General features: G+C 53.8%; 1 protein-coding gene across 12 annotated transcripts in view; it reads right to left on the minus strand.

Annotated features, from left to right (window-relative positions):
* The window catches only part of CTIF (cap binding complex dependent translation initiation factor), a 287,368-nt gene that overhangs the window by 275,066 nt on the left and 488 nt on the right, over positions 1-11,814 (minus strand). The window contains exon 1 of one of the 12 annotated variants that reach the window (XM_081801257.1): positions 11,307-11,559. The exons of 9 other annotated variants lie outside the window; for them this stretch is intronic. The gene's annotated coding sequence lies outside the window, so the exon portion shown is untranslated. Of the gene's footprint in view, positions 1-11,122; positions 11,560-11,814 lie in introns of those variants that run through there. 2 more of the 12 variants (XM_081801258.1, XM_081801256.1) reach the window with 2 other exon arrangements.

Genomic DNA, 11,814 nt, shown 5'->3' on the forward strand with positions numbered 1-11,814 from the left:
CGGCTCAGGTCATGATCCCAGAGTCCCGGGATCGAGTTCCGCATCGGGCTCCTCGCTCAGCAGGGAGTCTGCTTGTCCCTCTGACCCTACCCCCTCTTGTGCTCTCTCTCTCTCACTCTCTCCCTCAAATAAATAAAATAAAATCTTTTTTTAAAAAAAGGACAGCATGGTTGGTTTCCTCTGGGGCCTCTCTCCTTGACTTGCAGGTGGCCGCCTTCTCCCTGTGTCCTCATCTCCCAGATGTCCTGGGCCTGCATCTTCCCTGTGTCCTTATGTCCTCTTTTTTTAAGGATGCCAGTCGTATTGGTTTAGGGCCCACCCATAGGACCTCCTTTTACCTGAATTATCTCTTTAAGATCTTTTTCTCCAAATACAGTCATATTCAATGTACAGGGGTTACAATTCAACCCCTAACAGCATGGTGGGTTACCTTTCTTCCTCTTTAGGGAAGGATTACGTAGAGATCTATAAATGCTCATGCAGGGCACCATGCTGTGCCACAACGATCTGGTTTTGAATCTGGAGAGATGGCCAAGATGAGCAAGCGCCTTTCCTCATTCTACAAGTATGTACTTTGCTGTAAAAAAATGTTTTTTTTCACGGAGCGCGGACCCTGTGGCAGGCAGTGCCCTAGTCCTATAATCTATCTGCAGAGGACTCAGACTAGGATAGTATCAAGGTGCTTACGATCTCAGAGAACAGGTCAGGTGAGGCCCCAAGGAATGATGGGAGTGACAGCAAGTGCCAAGTGCCCTAAAGATTTACAGACCAAGTCCTGGGGTGGAGGGGAGGACAAAATTGACCAAATTAGCAGAGTGTATAAAGACCCAAGCGGGGATGGATTGGCCCCAGGGGACTGGCAGGCACCTATGGCCCAGGCTGTTTGTCTGTATGAAGGGGATAGTGGTTTGAGGAAGGGAAGACAGTGTCCACCGCTAGGGCCTGACTTCCCAATCAGTACAGACAAGACTCTGCCGGACCCAAGGTATCCCACCACACTAAGGAGCAATTTCCCCTTCCAACCTCATTGCTACCCTCAAAGGTGACCGCTGTCTGCCATCAACCAACCAGAGCTTCAGCCCCTCAGGCATCTCTAGTCCTGCTGTCTGGGCCACCCGAAACCTAGGCTCCCTGCCTCTGGACAATTCTGTCTGCCAGGTCTCCCCTTGGCCCCAGTGGTGGGAGAGGAGAGGGGCTGCTGGTGGGGAGAGGCCCTGGAACCCACCTACCGAGGCCATGCAAAAGGCATCACGGGACACCTGGGGTCCTATGCCCCAACGATACCCAGGAGTTAAGAAATAATAATTACTAAGAAAGGCAAAACTATAGTGAAAGAAAGCGGATCAGTTGCCAGAGCCAGGGGGTGCATTTTTTTTTTTTAACTTCAATTATACTGAGGTATAAACAATTATTTCTCAATAAAGCAGACAACTCCCCCAAATAAATAAACAAAATCATACTGAAATCTGTTGAGGCAAACATTAATCAATGCTCACCCAACCATGACTCTCCTCCCCACTCCCTTACAAGCAGTCTCACCTCTTCCTGTAGATGAGGCAGAAAACACCAAGACTTGCTTTCTCAGCCTCCATGGAGCCGAGGCATAAGTAGCCACCCATTTCTCTTCAACAGGGGTTTGCTGGAGATTCTAGCAGGGGGATTCTGGGAAAGGTCTCCATGCTTGATAAATTAAAACACAAGGAGAAACTCACTTTCCTGCCCGCCCTCAGACACAGTTACATGAGAACGTGATGTGTGGAGCAGGGGCAGCTATCCTGTGACTATGGGGGGACAAGCCCGAGGACAAAGGCCAAAATGCTGAAAACGGTTGCCTGTAAGGTTAGAATGAGTCCTTGAAATGATCCCCGACCCACTGAATTAACCAACCCTAGAACCCCTACCTTCGGACTTCTGGTTGTGTTAGTCTGTAAACACCTTGTTTTTTAAGCCCTGTGAGTCCGGTGTTCTTTTACCTGTAGCCAAGAACATCCTACAAGCCAGTCTTCATCTCTCCAAACTTCCACCTCCAACTCCAACCTCAAAAACTGAGATCATGGTGAGACAGATCATAGATCCTTAGGGCTGGAAACAGACCCGTCAGAATTTTGAGCCCACAGTCCCCACGGAAAATGCTTTTCTCTCTAGCCCCTCAGCAAAATGGGGAAACAGTTGCCAGTTTCTTTGTAGGCACCATCGTCCGTCATCCCCCTGTGCCTCCTGTAGTATAAATGACTGATGACAGTGTCAGGTGTGACCCACACATACATCCCTGCTCCATGTGGCCATAAGCCGCCCCTCCCACCCGGCCCAGGTGATGTCTGTGTCCCAACGTGATTATTAATAACCTCCTTTCACTCTCAAACATGCTGCATTTGGACAAAAAAGTATAATCGCCCTGTGCTGGCTGCTTCAGCGTACTTTTCTTTCCCCCACATTACACGAACATGGGGCCATTCCGTCTTCCCCACCAAAACGAAGATGGGACGTAGGGACCCTACCAGGTTCCCCGAATTCATCTGTCCCACAGCAGGTGCCTGATGCCTGCCTGCTAAACTGAGCCAAATGTTAACAGAGGTAAGGGCCTTAAGCTCAAAGGTTGGAGGCAAACCAGCAGAATGTGAGCAGAAGGAACAACTTTGGGAGCAGAAAGAGGAGAAATTGGGTGCTTTCCCAGAATCCCTGACCCTCGACACTGGGCCCTGTCAGCAGAGGCCCTGTGTGAAACTGGCGGAGCTTATTTGGACATCCAGCTGGCTGAGGCAACCTCACTGCTCAGGCAGCTCATGTTCTACAGAACTCAACACGGTGCCTGGGGTATCTATGAACCCCCCAGACCCCAACCATCCTGGAGATGCAAAGGAGCAGAAGGCCTTTTGCTACCGGAGGACAGCCCAGGGCACTGCAGACAGACCCCAAGACAGATAAACTACGTGCTCTAAGAAACACTCTGACTGTGAACACCATCCAATCTGGTGACGCATCAAGATGTGGATTCTCCAGCGGACACTCTTAATCTCACAGTTCAAACGCCTAAGTGTCTCAGCTAATGATCCACGCATATGGCAAAGGCCTGTGGCTTCTCAGCCACAGCGGTGAGATCATGACATTGCCTACCCCGGGAGGCAGGCCCTAAAAGGGAACAGCATTGGGAATGTGAGCTCCACCCAGCCCGGATGGAACCACACACATTCTTTCTGAATAACTTTGGGGCTCAACTGTCACAACGACTGTTAGTCATCTCCATGTCTCTGCCTCTCTGTCTCTCTCCCTCACAGACGTTACTTTTACTTAGGGAGGCATACAGAGGGCGCCTAGCACTGTGCCTGGCTCATCATAAATAGATGGATTAACGTCAGCTCCCTGCATCAGATCCCAGAGTCACTTACTTATAAGCTGAAATATATTCTGGGTGTTGGAGGAAGGAACTTGCAGTGTATGCTGTTGCTTCTTCCATATGAATCTGAAAAGCACTGAGCCAAAGATTCTCCAAACTTCTACGTCACAGACTGTGCCTTATGCAGCCAGCTCAGCTCAGCTCAGCTCGCACCCATCTGCAAAAGCTCCCTCTGTGCTCAGTAAGTTAGGATGCGACTTGGCTGGACGCTCGCTCACAGAATCTTAGCTTGACAAATTAAGGCCCTTCCAGGAGAAGCCAACAGGATGGTGAAGGGCCTGGAAAACATCTCTCACAACAGCCAAAGGGGCAATGGGGGGAAATGGCTGGAGGCTGCCTGAGGCTTATGTAAGGCCTTTCCGACTGCAAAAGGCTTCAAGTGAGGGAAGGGGCTGCCTCGTAGAGCAGGACGCTCCTGGCATGCGGGAAGCACTGGGGCAAGATAAGCCAGGATTCCCACACCAGCTAGGAGACCGAATGGGTAACTCTAAGGTGTTTCCAAGTTTAAAGTTCTAGGAACCTGGGCGTGGGGGAGATGATGTGGTACACAGTCTGGGGGACCAGTAGAAATTGGAATCTGCATAGGGCAGCACCCTTCGGGGGAATCTGGACAGAAGCCTCGGTAAGGACTTGTCCCGAGTAAATGGTAGGGGAGAACATTCTGGCCTTCTTGGACAGGTTTGTCTGCAGGCTTCTGCTAAGAGATGCAGCCCTGGGGCAGGAATAGCCCTTCACAGGCCCTGCACACCCCTCCACTGGCGTGTAGTTGTCTTGAAGGCCCTTTTGAAAGGTTCCCGCTCAGGCCTCTCTCTCCTCCTCCTCACTCACTCAGGCCACCTGGGTCCTTCAGCAGTCTCTCCAAGGTGGCGGAGACTCAAGTCCATGAAGGGTGAGGAGCCCCAGAATCTTCCTGGTGCCCCTGGGAGCTGAGAGCCATGGGCTGGGGGACCCTGGTTCCTGGAGGCTTTATCCGCTAACTCACCCTCTTGGGGACTCTAGACCGCATTTGTAGTGGACATCCAAAGCCGTAACAGGCCTGAGGTATTCTAGTTTCCAGGGCTGATTTTTCCCCACTAGTGTGGGGAAATCCAGGCCAAGATTGCCAAGCTGCCCCTCCCCCACCTCCATGCCAATGGGCTGACGTCTATTCCATCCTTTCTCCAAGTGTACAAACCTTTGCAGGGGCCCAGTTTAGGGGGGGCCCTCCATTCCAACTCCTGTCTCGTCTCCTGGAGGAGACGTTGCCAAGACTCAACCTCCCTTGGTTCTGAGACCAGCAACCACCCCTCACACCCCCACAACCACCCAACCCCCAGGACTGGCCTAGCCCAAGTGGAAGCTGACTGTCCACACTCAGTTTTGAGTCCCCTGGGTATTTCCCTTCCGTTCTATGAACTCGGCTCTTCTTTGAAAGGATAGTTATATTTTATATAGCGTTTCTAGGTGCTTGGTAATTGGATGATTTTCAAGATTTTTACTCCACGATGGTACTAAAAATATTCTAACTCAGTGTTGGATACCCTCTTTGGACTTGCTCACAAGAACCTTCCCTGGCTGGCCTCCCACCCCAAACAATTAACTCTGGCCACATCCCTGCAGATCCACAAATGTAGGTGCGACACCTACATGTGCCAGGCACTCGTTCAGGCCCATGAAGATCCAAAACTGAAAAGACTGGAGCTCTGCCTAAAACACATCAGCTCTCTAAAAGTGCAGTGCGGCAAGAAGAGAAGTATCTGCAACACTCTGCTATTGCAATCGTACTCTAGTACTTGCGCAGGGAGTGAAAGCGTTGTTGTGGCCTCCGGTGTCCCCATCTGGGAGCAGCCACACTGCCTGCTCCTTGGAAGCAGGGGCCAGCCTTCCCTGCCCTTTGCTCCCGCCCTGAGCGCCTGGAACAGGGCTCTGCTCGCGGCGGATGTTAAAAATGAAAACGCGTCTCCCCTCACTCTAAAGGCTCCCAGCTGATGTGCTCTCAGCTGTCGCTGGATCCTGCCAGCTGGGCCTCCAGCATGACACAGCATCCCCGCCCGGCTTCCCTGACGACCGGCGGCCCCAGCGGCCCCGGCATGACAAAGGATTCTCCGACAATGGAAGGAAGAGGTCTTTTATTGTCTCCAGCAGCCCCATCGCGGTCCGTCTAGCAGCTCATTCCCACTCCCACAGCTGTAGCTCCTGCCCACACATCCCCCTCAGGCTGCTACCCTGCACGCTGCATGGTCTGTGAGCCAGCTCCACAGGACTCTCCCACCCGCGCTTCAACTCCAATGCATCTACCATGGAGCTCAAGCGGCCCTCCTTCTCACCCCAACCTCAGTGGACCTGCTCCGACAACCAGAAGTTCACACCTGGGTAAAGGCTACCATCCATCCCATCAGTGAGGCCAGAAACCTGGGAGTCACTGGGACTTCTCCTTTATTCCTCTAAGCTAAACAATCACTGCAGACTTTAGCCCCCAAATGTTTTTAATGTATAGCCTTGCCTCCTTCCCCCTACACATGGCCTTGGCTCCAGGCCTTATCCCTTGCGACCTGGATCCTGGATGGAACCTGTCATTGCCTCATCAGCCCAGTGGCCTCCTGATTCCAGGGCTCCAGGTCACATTCCCTTCTGATCCAGGGCAGCATGCCTCAGCTCTGCTTAAAGCCCCATCCTCCGTGCTCTACCTGCAGTCTAAAAGCCAACGTCCTCAGGCAGGCTCACAAAACTCCTTGGATCTGTGCCCTGTCTGCCTCTCCACCTTTGAACTGGACCTTGCTGCTGCAATCCCTGGCTATGCCCAGCCTCAGGTCGCCCCTCCTAGGCACACGCTGCTCCTTCTCGCTTCCGTCTCTTCTCCTGCTGGTTTCTTCTTTTCATCCATTCGCTTTCAGCTCCTGTGTTGTCTCCCTTAGGAAGCCCTCCCCAATCTCCGACTCTAGAGCAGGTGCCCCTTGACTGTTGTACTACAAAGCCCTCAGAACTTTCTCAACCACTGTGTTCACCACACAATTTCCCCTTTACAGACTTTTGGGCCACTGGCCCAACTGAAAATCTATTCTAGGTCCGCCAAGACCCCAGACCCACTCCCAAATTCACCTCTTCCACAAAATCATCCCAACTGGCCCCAACCACATATCATTGCTATGATAACTGTCACCCCTACTTTATCCATCCCATCCTTGAATAAGTTAGTCAGCACTTGGGTCTGACTCCATGCTGGATATGAGCCAACGGTGGACATAAAAAGTTCTAAAAACTTGGAAGCACTCCACTCACAAAACTGTAATGATGATGTGACACAATGGACCATCCCAGCCCTAGGCACTGGATTTGAAGTCTGAAGACCCGGGTTCAGATCCCTGCTCTACTTCTTCCTTGTGACTTAGGAGTGTCACTAAACTTGGAGGCTCAATTTACTCGTATGCAAAATGGGAATAATGCTGACAGCCTGGCAGGGCTATGGTAAAAAGGAGATGAGATCACTTGGTTGAACTACTTCACAAACTGTAAACCCAAATCAAGTGTAGTCTCCAGTGCCAACCAACCCCTGCATAACTCCACTACCCCCACCAGTAGTTTCTGTCCTTACTGAGTCAGGTGAAGAGCCAATGAAATCTACGGGTCCTCTTCCTAGAAAAATGCACATACATAACAGCTTTGCAAACACTTTCAGGAGGTTGCTGAGGACCCCGCCACAGGAAGGGAAAGCCAAAGACCAAACCCAAGTGCACTGGGAAGCCCCCAAGCCTACCACCTCCCACAAATCTATGCCCTCAGCCCGATTCCTGGATGCCAAAGACGAAAGGTAGGGCAGGGAAGGGCAGTCTCAAAGGAAAGGAACCTCAAGACTAAGACGTGAATTCCAGAGCCTTTCTCAGAACCAGAGGAGAGCAGAGAAGAGGTAGGAGTCTCACTCTTTGGGAAGTAAGAACCCCATTTTTTTCAGAAAGCATCACAGTATGGAAAAAGAAGATTGAACGAGGCATCAAAATCTGGACTTTCTTGTCCCACTCTGCCAAGGGCTCCCAGTGACTTTGGGCAAGTCATTTCACCTTCACTGGCCTCAGGGTCTTCACATGGAGATCAGCTCATGGGTAAGACCCTTCCCAGGTGTGGGTGCCTAGGATCTGGAGATGTATCTGTTTCCCTCCCTGTTCTGAACCACAGCTTTGGCCTGGGTTTAATTCAGAAATAAGAGGCAGATGTCGATAGCGTGGTGATAATTCAGGGAGGAGGCCACCATCACAGCACTGTTCTAAATTAAATTGTGTGCAGATTGAGGCAGGAGGGCAGAAGAGCAGAAGAGTAAAACCTGAATGTGAACAGCTGAGCTCAGGTGACTGAGTTGGCAGCGAGGCCGAGAGGTGGAGGATCCCCCCCAAAAGAACATCAAAAGAAGCTGCCACATTATCGGGTAAGTTATGTAGCAATGCCATCACATTTGGAAAATTCCCAACAACTGTGATTCGCCCGTCTGTTTGAACCTCCTGTTCTCTCTGTAGGCTTGGGACTCTCTCTCCATCCTACCTACCATCTCCTGCTTCCTCCTTCATCATCTGAACTGCAAACAATAGAACCTTAAAACCAGGGCAGTAGACCCCAAAACTGAGATGAAATTGGAGGACCATGTCAGGGACTCCAGAGTGAGTTTGGGAATGAACAGATAAAAAGCAGACCCACAGTAAAACATCCACACCGACCTGTAAGACAGAAACTACTAAACCCAGGAAGGGCCTGAGTGAGACCTTGACGGAAGCCACAGCCAATCACTGAAGATAGCCTACCACAGCCCATCATGGCCCCGCAGAGCTGGGGCAGGACCATGGAGAACAACTTGTCAGCTCCTCACTGCTCAGCAGAGTCATCCGCTGGTTGACTTCAGGGTTATTTCCCAGTAGCTGCCTAACTTCCCCAGGAGGACACACCTCCAGGCCCACCTGGGAGGGCACAAACAGCCTGAAGTCCAGGGTAACAAGGGACAGAAGGCTGTTCTTCCTCTGTTGCTCCCTCCTGCATTTGCCCTGGAAAGGAACTGGCATTAGGAGACCCTTCCGACTAACATGTGTGAAACTGACTAAGTCCCAGGGTGAGTGCTCTAAAGTATTTATGATCTGTTCTCTCCCATAGGCTGTGAATCATCTGTTTTATTGCATTATAACTTAGCTACCACTACTATACTATCTTTGTGTGCCCCAAACAGAGTAGAGTATCCAGCCTAAGGTAGGTGTTCAATAAACATGCTGGACTTAAAATCTTACATTTATCTCGGCAGCTGGAATGTGTTTTGGGCAGGTGGGGACTATGTGTTCAATTTTCTTTGCACACACTTCCAGATACAGAAACATGTAGGTGCTCAATAGATAGTTGTGAGTGAATGATTAGTTGGCCAAACCTAATAACCTTCCAGGCTGTGTCTGAGGACCTTCCTGTACATGAACTCTGAAAAATACATCCAGCATGTAGGAGCTCTTTGCTCTTTTCAGGACTTCCCTACTCCTGGAGATACAGAGGGCAGTGAGGATCACCTGGGATGGTTTCTCAGGGATCTACCCTTTAAAACAATACCTAAAGAATGAACTGTGGATTCAGTAAGGACACTGAATCCATGAACATGCTCATATGAACACAGACAGGTGTTGCATAAACATGTACGCCATACGGATTTATTACACGCAGGTATGATTCTGATATGGTGGATGTATCAAAGCTGATAACCATTCACCTTTAGAAAATTATCAGATGAGCAATAATACCAGCAGTGCAGGCTTCTGTTCTTTAATGGCTATTCTCATTAGAACTGGTAGCAAATCAAAATTGTTTTGATGAAGAATAAATACCAGTATAATTTATCCCCTTACTCAGGCTCAGTACTTCCTGGGGTGCCAAGACATACTCTCAAAACAAAAACAAAAACACCCCACCACACGCACACTGGACATTATTTAAATTAAAAGCCACAGGCTGAGAAGAGAAATCTACAGGACCACAGAGGGGGGAAAGTAGCCCTTCCCCCTCTGAGAGGCCTTGGCACTTTTTTGAGTCTCAGTGTGCTTATCTGTAAAACGGGGTTAATACCCCGCTACCTCACAGGACCCTCTAAATAAACGTGATGATTCAAAGTGGGGGCAGGGGGTGGGTGAAACGCCCTGTAAAGTCTTACAAACATACTATTATTATTGAAATCTGTTAATCACCGATGACACTGTACCCCAGAATGCGTTACAAAATTACTGCGTACAAGCGTACATTATCTAGGACAGACACTTGACACACCAGAGATGATCTGTGTGTAAACCGAATCCTGGTCAAATACTCAAAGGGAGTTTCCTCAGGCAACCTGAGTGCGTCCTGAGGCACTGCACATCTAACGTTTGTTCGGTGCATTCTGTTCCCATAGAATTGGGTTTTCTTGAAAGCCTGGCAATTTCCTCGCGCCGGCTGAGCATGCTCGAAGCCGGGATTCCTGAGGTCTTCAGGCCAGACCCCGCGCTGGGCAGGAGGAACCGGGCCCGGACAGCCCGCGGCCCCTCCCCGCGCTCTGGGCGGCTCCTTCCTCTCTCCTCCAGCTCCGGCGGCGGCGGCGCTCGTGCTGTGTCACTTTCGCCCTCCCGAGACTCCAGCCGCCGCGGGGCCCGCAGCTCCACCGGCTTCCTCCCTTTGCGCGCTGGCCCCTAGCCTGGGAGATAATCCCCCGGCCGCACAGAGCCGGCGGCGAAGGCGGCGAAGGCGGCGAAGGCGTGCGGTCCGCAGCGCACCCGGGTAGCAGCGCGGGCGGCAGCGCCCGGACAGGCCGGGGCCCGGCGGGCCGGGCAGCCTGTGGCCCCCACGGTCTCCAGGACGAAGAGCTGGAAGGGGGTGCGCAGAGCGCGCGGGTCCTCTCCAGGGTCCGCGAGGCAGCGGCGGGCGCGCGGGCACGCGCACCCACAGAGCGCCTCGGAGCAAGGGTCAACCCGAGCCTGTCGGGAGGGTGGGGGGCGGCGACACGCGCGCACCCGCGGCCCCTCCCCGCCCGGCCAGACCTGCGCCCCGCGCCGCCGAGTAGGCTGCCAGCCCGCCGGGTCAGGGGGCATCGGGGACGCGGAGGGAGGCACGGCGGGTCTCCCGCGCCCCCGCGAGCCCGGAACTCCCTCGCCGACTCCGCGCACACGCAACTGCAGGGGCTCCCCGGTCGCACAGCCGCAGGACCCCCAGTCCAAGTAACCCGGGCGCGCGCGCGCGCGGACACACACACATGACTAGGAGCCCAACGGGGACCGCGAGGGGGCTGGCGGGACGATTCACCGGGTAGTCGGGCCCACGCGCGTCCCCACTACGCCGCGGTCTGCCCCCCCCACGCCCCGCCCCCCCACACACACGCCGGGGCGGTGTGTACACACACAAACAGCTGGGCGGGGGAGGCGACGCCTCGCTCCTCGGGGTGGGGACACACAGGCCTCCGGCAGCCAGCCCTCCCCTTTACAAGCCGCACCCCCTCCCTGCTCACACCGGCCCCCCCAACCCCAGCCCTGAAAACTCCACGAAACCCAAGAGCCAACGCCGACCAGAGGAGAGGTTCCGAACCCCGATTGTCTTTTAACATCAGTGTTAAGATACACCCAACTCACACCCGCGGTCCCCGGGACGCCTCCTCCAGACGCACCTGGGCTCGGGCTCGCGGTCCTCAGGGGCCGCAGACCTCCACCGCCGCAGACCGAACCACCACCCCCTGCCCTCCCTGCCCCCACGACCCGCGTCCAGGACAGTCACCTGCTCGTCGTCCCGAAGAGCCAGAGCAGGAGCCCACCCCGCGGCCGCTCGGGTCACTGGCCACCGCGAGCAGGCTTTTCAGAGCCTGTCAACTTAACCCCCGCTCTGCCGGGCGGGTCTATTCCCCAGGCCCAATTACACCGCGGCGACAGGAATAATAATAAAAAGCCAACAAAATCACCACCGTAAGGAATGTCCAAAGCTGCGACCGCAATGGCTCCACCGATTCGGATTCCTCCTCTGCTCCCATCCCCCGCGCCCCCCGCGGCCCGCGGGCTCACCGGGGACGGAGGGAGGGTGCCGCCTGTCTAGACGACAGACATCCCCGCGCTCGCGGGGACGGGCGCGCACACACTCTCGCACGGCCGCTGCTACAGACACAATCAGTCACCACAGGAGGGAGGGGCTGCGTGGAGACACTCTCTCGGGGTCCCTCCGGCAGCCGCCAGCGCAGCAGCCTCCGGCCGGGAGTCGCCACCCAGGGCCGCGCTCCCTACCTCGGCGGAGCGCGGTCAGAACAGCTGCAAGTTTGGCTGGTACTAAAGCAACTGCTTGATGCAGCAAATGCGGGCTTCAAAACAAAAGGGAGAGCAATCACGCTCGCTCTCTTCCTCCCCCCCCCCCCCCCCCCGGCTCGGAACCCGGCACATGACAGCGGCTACACCGCGCGGCTCCGACGCGCGCCGGGCTCC

This window comes from Leptonychotes weddellii, chromosome 13, assembly GCF_054177405.1.
Source record: "Leptonychotes weddellii isolate Sample4059 chromosome 13, ASM5417740v2, whole genome shotgun sequence".
NCBI classification, from domain to species: Eukaryota; Metazoa; Chordata; class Mammalia; order Carnivora; family Phocidae; genus Leptonychotes; species Leptonychotes weddellii.